The following is an 8,782-nucleotide window of genomic DNA, read 5'->3' on the forward strand; positions in this document are numbered from 1 at the left end:
AGAAGTGTGGTTTTGGGGGAGGAAGGTAGAGGTAGGGAAGATAACAAGTTCTGTTTTGGACAGGTGGGATTTCTCTCTAAACTCAACACTCTTTGTAACTTATATTTTTATTCATCCTTTCAGTCATTCATATTTACAAACTTATAGTCAAGCTCAACTGTTGACTTTTCACTCAATTCTGCAACATCCCAATCTATTTAGCTGCCAAATCTTGATTCAGCTTCTCAGTGTATCTTGCATCCATTCTTTTCTTTCCATTGATGTAGCAACCACTCTAGTCCAGACCCTCATCACCTTTGACCTTGACTTTTGGAATAGGTGCCTAGCTGGTTTCCTTGCTTCTACACTTCTTAATTGGGCTCTGGCCAATATTTCCATGCTGATTGTGTTTAGTGCTTGGGATTCCCTGCATGCAATAATCCTTCTTCCATGCCTTTGCATAGGTCGTCCCTCTTGCCTGGAAGGCTATGCCTCCTCACTTTTCTGCCTTTGGGAAACTCTGTCCTCAAAGCTCTACTAAATGCCACCTCCTTCAATAGACCTTTCCTAATCTGTCTCAGTTGTTAGTATTCTTTTACCCAAAATGCCTTTGTGGTTATTTTGTATGTATTATATATTTGTTATTATTGTTCAGTCATGTTTGACTGTAAATGACCCTTTTCTTAAAAGAGATACAGGAGTGTTTTGCCATTTCCTTCTCTAGCACATTTTATAAATGAGAAAGCTGAAGCAAAGGGCATTAAGTGACTTGCCCAAGATCACACAGCCAGAAAGTATCTGAGGTTGAATTTGAACTCAGGTCTTCCTGACTCCAGGCTTTGTCCTCTCTCTACTGTGCCATCTAGCTGTCTCATATTTACTTATCAATAAGCTTGCAGCTTCCCAATAGAGTATAAGCTCCTTGGGACCAAGTGCTGTCTTAATTTTAAATTTGTATCTGCAGTTATGCTTTGTGATTGATTAACTGATTGAAATTCAAACAACTCTGCAGTTTTATCTTATACTCATAAAATTGTTGAAGATGACAGAAAATAGAAATTTGCCATGCCAAAGGGACTGAGGGAAGAGGGGTATACTAATACGTTATTGGTGGAGCTGTCATTGATCCAACCATTCTGGAAAGCAATTTAGAATTATTCTGACTCCTTGTCATATGATCTAGAAAGGCCAAAGACAGAAAAAAAAAACCAATTCCAAATATGCCAAAATATTGTAGTCACAATTTTGATAGTATCAGAGAATGGAAAAAGAAGTGAGATTGAAGAATAGATGAGCAAACTCTGGAATGTGATTCCAACAGAAGATTATTCCTTGTAGGAAATGTCAGATATGAAGAAGTCAGAGTACGCAAAACAGGAAGATATAGAAAGGGGAAGAACGATAAAATAAAGCTAGATTCTATGCAATTATAATGACTAAGTTTGACAGGAGGACAGAACATGCTTGCCTTTCATTTGAGTGGTTGGAACAATTGGTGTGAAGTGTTGCCTGCACTCTTAGGTATGGTCTTGTCTCCTTTGGTCCTCAAGCGAACCTGTGAGGTATGTGTTATTATCCCTATTTTTACAGATGAGAAAACTGACTAGCTGACTTGCCCACCATGGTCTTGCATCTAATAGAGTTTGAGGCAGGATTCAAACTCAGGTCTTCCTGATGTCAAGTCAAATACTCTTTCCCCCCATACTGCCTAGCTTCCTCTTACACATGGAAAGAGCATTTCAAACACTGATGTGCTGGTTGTTGGTGCTTGTTCTTGAGTCATGGCTGACTCTTCATGACCCCATGTGTTGTTCTCTTGACAGCAATACCAGAGAGGTTTGCTATTTTCTTCTCCATTTCATTTTACAGATGAGAAAACTGAGGCAATGAGAGTTAAGGGACTTGTCCAGGGTCACACAGTTAGTGTCTGAAGCTGTCTGTGTTTGTCCTTTGTTCCTGAAGAAGACCATGCCATCAGAGAAATAATGACATGACTTGCACTTGACTGCTTTGAGTGAGGGAGGGCTGTGCAGGTCACCAGTCTCACTTCTCCTCCAGAGCCATCTGAATCCAATGACAAGATATTCATCAGGATGACTGGAGATGACCCAGGAGGACGCAGTTGGGGTTAAGTGATTTGCCCAAGGTCACACAGCTAGTGAGCATCAAGTGTCTGAGGTGAGATTTGAACTCAGGTCCTCCTGACTCCTGCACTAGTGCTCTATCCATTGCACCACCTAGCTGCCCCTGTCTGAAGCTAGATTTGAACTCACAAAGAGGAATCTTTCTGACTGCTTCCTAGTTACACAAAATGCTATATAAATATCAGTTATTGCTAGCTCTTATGTTGTTCCTGTATCTGTTGGTTTAACTTACCTGTTTTTCTTCTTTATGAAGCAAGGCTCCCGTAATAAGGAGTGTGTCATGTATGACTGACAAGAAGGCAAAATAGATATTTCTCTAATATTTCTCACCCACCCACCCTTTTCAAAAGGAGGCTTTGATTTTTATCAGGAAGCAAAGCAAGAGTTTGGGGATGAAGAAAGCTCTGTTCTCCTCAGAGAGAGGGGATATCAGAATGGAATTATATGTGTCTGTTCTCTTAAATGTTGTTAGTCAAGGAGATGTAATTTTTAGGTTCAAGCTAAACTCCTAATAACTATTCATTAATGGGGAGAAAGGTCTCCAAGTTTTATATCCAAGGATTGGCTTCCTTCCCATTAAATACCCATTCCGCAATAAGTGCACATAGTAAATAGTAAATCCCTTCCATCTATCAAGTCCTGTGATTTCTAGGAAGCATTGTTAATCAGAACTTACTACTGAAAAATCCTCTTGGAAAAATGGGATGGACTTTCTCAGCTTCTTAGATAAGAATAGATTTTTGTAGAGGCTCAAAGATCAGTTAATTATTTTCTTGGCAATCTTTGAGCCCTCTCTTGATCTTATATTTTGCTGCCTGGGTCCCTTATGGCCCCCTGAAAACTCCAGGTCTAGTGAACTGGCAGCCCTCAAATTTGCCACCCCTTCTTGGTGGTATCCTTCTTGACAATGATGTTAGAATGAAAGAAAATGTATATTTATGTAAAATCTTTTTTCTGTTAAAAAGTAAAAACTTCTCAAGCCCAATCAACACATTCACTGTATTTCTAGGTCACAGAAAGAGAAGTGTTTTGCATCCTTGAACATTTTAAAATAATGTCTATTATCCAAGAGAGCTTACAACAGCTCTGTGGTGTTAGCTTGGCAAGGTCCCTGAGGAAAAAGAACTCATTCCGGGCTTCCCCCATCCCCAACCTCCATCCTCCTCTTCAAGCCCCACTCAAAAGAAAAAGCAGATTTGGATCTCAGCAAATACAACTACAATGCCCCTGTAACTGGATGCTGCCTGGTGTACTTTGTCCCCCTGAACCACCACACACGTGAGTATACAAAGGGAGCCATCTGGCAAAGTGGCCCACACTCAGTTTAGATTAGATTAGTTATTCCATCACTCTGAATGCATGATCTGACTCAACAAACAAAATCCCTGAATCAGTAGAAAGCCGTCTGCAAAGACCATTGCTTTCCCCTCCCCCTTCTCTGTCTTCTTCCTCTCTCTCCTCCTTTCCCAAGTCCCTTAAGCCTTTAAGGCTACAGTTCGCAAACTTTTGAGTCTCAGCACCCCTTTACATTCTTAAAAATTATTGCAGACACCCCCAAAGAGCTTTTGTTTGTGTAGGTTATGGGTTATGGTTCGAAATTTACCATATTAGAAATTAAAATGTCTATTATTATGAAAATAGTTTTAACCACTTAGGCCCTCTTAAAAGGTCAAGTAGATACCCAAGGGTCCCCAGACTTAACTTTAAGCTGCTTTAAGGTATAATAGCAACCAATCTTTTCATTTGTTTTTTTTTTTTTTTTTTGGTAAGGCAGAACTTTCAGAAGGTTGTAGTAGGGAGCCCTAGATAGCCCAGGTATGACAACTTGCCAAAATACTCTGGCCTAAGGAGACTTCCCTGGGCAGCTAAGTGGCACAGTGGATAGAGTGCTGGGTCTGGAGTCAGGAAGACCTGAGTTCAAATCTGGCCTCAGACACTTTCTAGTTATGTGACCCTAGACAAGTCACTTAACCCTGTTTGCCTCAGCTTTGTCATCTATAAAATGAACTGGAGAAGTAGCTAGTCAACCACTCTAGTATCTTTGCCAGGAAAAGAGTAGTGAACAGTCAGACAGGGCTGAAAAAAAACGTAAAACTAAAAAAAGTCAATTTGCGTTGGTGTAGTTTGGAAAGGTTTCAGGGAGGAGATGGGTAGACAACAGCCTCTAGGAGTGTATTATGTGCCACAGGGAATTTGGGTCTTAGTTTTATCTCCTCTGGAAAATGTCTATTCAATACATATTTATTAATCTATTGAGTGTGTACAAGGCCCAAGAAATACAAAGACACACTCCAAAAATGAAATATTCAACATAAGGGCACCAAAATTTTCCAGTGTGAGTAAAATGGCAAGGAACAGAAGATGGGCACTGATGGGGAACTTCAGAAGCTGGAGAAATGGCATAGGAAATAACCCGGGGAGTCAGAAACTTGTCAGTAGAGGGTTTCAAAGTGGTAGTCTTTCCTGAATAAGTCAGATCCTATTAGTTCATATGCTGGGCCTTGGAATATGGGGAGGATCTCGAGAGGGCAGGAAAGACAGACAGGAGGAGGATCAAACAGAGCTAATAGCATTAGCACATTACAAGTGTCAGACAGTGAGGAAGACTGCCCATCTAGAGGGAAGTCCTGACCAGCACAGCCCCAACCAAATCTGGAGGGAGAATGAGAGGGAGAAGTTTATTCTGCTTAGAACTTTGTAGAAGGCAAGCTTGAATAGGGTTAGGAGTGGGAGGAGATGATCTTTCTTGTCCCTCCTAGCTCTCCTGACCTAAATGGGCACACCCTAATAGAAGTACTATTTCTCAGAAGTAAGCGTGCCCTGGAACTGTGAGAAGAGGCAGAAACAAGTGTTGCTGCACCGAAGTGAACGTGTCTTTTCCAGATTCCACGTGGAGGCAGCTGAAGTCAGGGAACAAGGGATAGAAACTCTGTGAAGTCATTTAGGAGCATCAGGAACTTAGGCACAGTGGCCGATGTAAGTGGTTTTGAGGGTTCAGAGACGGCGTGCAATGTACAATGTACAATGATTGAAATAAGAATATTTCAGGTCACGACAGTCCTTGCACTGATTTTGTGCTTCTGCTGTGGATTTACAGGTGAAAGTGAAAAAGCTGAGGGCTTGCCATTCTCTGTAAGGGTGTTGGTCCATACAGGGATTAGGGCTTTCCTTACTAGTGTCCCCACACACAAGTTGTGCCAGTATAGGTCATTGATGATAGAAGGATTTCGTTTAATAAAACTCGTCTGGATTGTTGAATGGGAAGCATGCCTCTAAGTTTTTGTTTTGGAAGGCCAGGGTCGCTGGTAACTTCTGGGCAATCTGAAAAAGGAACAGTCACCACAAACTACTTCTAAATGGCATGAATGGTGCTCAATTTCATAGTGCCATGTCAACTCAGCCACAGGTACTCTAGATACTCTGAAAGGCACACATACACACACACAGACACAGACACAGACACAGACACACACACGCACCCCAGACACCTGGGGACCCAAGGCCACTCAGTTTTGCCACCTTTCCATAACCAATCTCCCTTTTGCCTCTTCCCTCCCCCTGATTTTTGCATTCTTTCACCAGAAGCCTGGAGGACCTGATTTCTCCTGCTGGTGTTTGTGATTACTTTATCTCCTGGCTTTAAAAGTCCTGACTGGAGGCAGTCTTGATAAGACAGAAACACCATTGTTCGCTTCTGGTTCAGACTGCTCCCTTCCTGCCTTTGTGGCTCAGCTGTGTCTCCTCCCCCTCCCCCTATGGCGATAACACTGTGATTCTATGGTTCTATAAATGTGATTTAAAGTAAACTGAGATCCCAGCTGCAGCTTTGTGGGCCATTGAACACAGAGTGGCTACATGCATCACAAGATAAATAGTGAGAAAAAAATAGAGGCATCTGTTGCAGGTTTGAAGATTTAAAAAATAAATGAACTAGGATTCGAATGACCTGAGTTCAAATCCTGATTTTGTAGTTGATTAGCAGTGGAACTTTGGGCAAATCACTTTGCCTTCTCTAGGTCTCAAATTCCTCCTCTGTAGAATGAGCTGGAGAAGGAAATGGCAAACCACCCCAGTCGCTTTGCCGAGAGCATGCCAAATAGGGTCACAACTGAAAAGACTGAACAATAACAAAGAATCTTGCCATCATCATGCGTATTTAAGCAGGGAGATGTCAGCAGGATAGAGCATGTGCCTTGTTTACAAAGTACTTTCCATGCTTTATTGGTTTCGAGCCCCACAACTGCCCTGTGAGGTAGTCACTGAATTAATGAGGCATTATTCTCATTTTATACACGAAGAAATGGAGGCACGGAGAAGTTCTAACTTGTCCAGGCATGTGAAACTAGAAAGGGTCAAAAGTAGGATTTGAATCTGGTTCTTTAGTCTCTAAGTTCAGTCATGTCTCCATTTTGCCCCTTTTTCCATCCTGAACACATCACAGTATTAATGTGTCCCAATTATTTTGACCTCCCATGAATGTGTGTAACATACATATAAACATGTTTATATAGCATATGCATGTTTATTTTACATATGTAAAATGCACGCACTGTGCACAGAAACTTAAGTGTGTATTATACATGTGTATACATGTGTGTATGTTCAGTTACTTCCTTTCCAGTCTTACTTTGAGGCTTCCCTCTATCATGGAGGTAACCCCATTTTTCTGAACATAGCAAAAGCTCTGGTTTGTCTTTGTTCAGTCATTTCAGTTGGGCCAGACTCTTTATGACCTCATTTGGGGTTTTCTTGGGAGAAATACTAGAGTGGTTTGTCATTTCCTTTTCTAACTCATTTTACAGATGAGGAAAATGAGACAGAGTTAAGTGACTTACCCAAGGTTGCACAGCTAGTAAGTGTTTGAGTTCAAATTTGAACTCAGAACCTCCTGACTCCAAGCCTGGTGCTCTATCTACTGCACCAGCTCTGGCAAGACATAATAACAGATATAGAATGATACAGAAGGAAAAACTATTGATTTTAGAGTCAGAAGACCATGGTTTGTGTCTCAATTCCAATACTTGCTAGCAATGTGTCTTTAAATCAGTCACTTAAGCCCAGACCCTTAGTTTCCACACCTAGAAAATTAAAATAGCAGTCCCTGTATCAACAGCACAATAAATATGTATTAAATGCTTGCTAAATGCTAAGTACTTTGATGTTGCCAATGATACAGAGCTTATGGATAGAATTGTGCACTCAGGCATTATTTTGTGTCCTCATTGAAACCCACAATCAAGTCTTTGTTCTAGCATTGTGATTGTCTCCTTATAAGGGATGCAACCATCCTCACTGATGTAGGAATTGAAGATTGAGGGTCATATGCCAGTGCATTTACTTTGGACTTAGCCTTTAAAAGAGAAAGTAGAGATTGAGGGATCCAGATCTGAAAGATAGGAAGAGAAGAGTGGCAAAATTTAGGTACTTAGACTTAGTTCCCTGGAGGTAAAGTCTTGATCTGTGACCCTCTCTCTTCTGCCCTCACTTCCCTCTCATCTCCTTGCAGGGAACCATGAGATCTCAGGAGGGCTGCAATCCCACAGTCCCAGAACAGGAGAAAACCATGTGGTCCCCAGGGAAGAGGTTCTCACTGGAGGAAATAGGCAACTCTATCAATTCTCTATCAACTCTTTGTCAAGTTTTCTTTGTTCAGAAGTATGGGGTGGGGGTAGAGGGCAGGGCAAGAATATTAATAAAAATTCGGAAGTGTCAATATAGGCCCCTGGAAAGGTGGAGATTATTTAACAGCTTGGTTTGGTTTAAGTCTTTTGAGTTTTTCTTTTCTACTAGGAAAAAAGAAAAGTCCAACAACCTGGCCTATATTTAATGTATTGTTGACCTGAGGAAATATAGCATTGGAAACAAAGCCCTTTACCTTTTCTATGGAAACCTAAAACTGAGTTATGTTCTGATAATCCTAGGAAGAACCCTGGGGTAGGGACAAGACAATCAAAAGAGAGATTTGTGAGATGTTCCCAAGACTGAGCTGACTTCATGTAAACCCAAAGTTGTAATTCTGTGCCATAGTTAGACTTAAATAAAATGCCATCTTCATCCATAACAACAGCAACATTTAACAAAAAATAAGCACTAAAGACTGACACTAGGTGTAGACCACTGCAGTTTTTGAATGTCGCCAAGAGTTACACAAGTAAAGCCAAGTTTACCTCTGGATGGATCTTATGGAAAAGCGTCAACTAATTGTAGAATCAAAACACCCTCCAAGGGTAACATACTGATGAGCTCAGCCATCCATATGTCTTCAAAGAAGTGAATGAATCAATGAATAGACATTTGTGAAGTATTTACCATGTGCCAGGCTCTGTGATAGAAGCTGGGGATGCAAACACAAGCAGGTGATTGGTGATTCCTGCCCTCAAGAAACTTACATTCTTATGGGAGAAGATAAAGCCTGAAGGGAGCTAGAAAGAGACTTGGTACATATGGTGGCCTGGTCTGGACATGGCCAGAAAGAAACATGGATTCATGACTCTGGGCAAGATAAGAAAGCTCCCTACAGAGCCTAGAATCCCAGAGAGAGCATACAGGAGGGTCTGGTAAGAGAGACTTGAGGAAGATGGAGGATGCAAACTGAGTTATTTGAATTAGCTTTCAGAAATGGAGGGGTTTATGGTAGTACTGCAAGGCCAGGTCCATGC

This window comes from Notamacropus eugenii, chromosome 5 (genome assembly GCF_028372415.1).
Source record: "Notamacropus eugenii isolate mMacEug1 chromosome 5, mMacEug1.pri_v2, whole genome shotgun sequence".
In the NCBI taxonomy this organism is placed as follows: Eukaryota; Metazoa; Chordata; class Mammalia; order Diprotodontia; family Macropodidae; genus Notamacropus; species Notamacropus eugenii.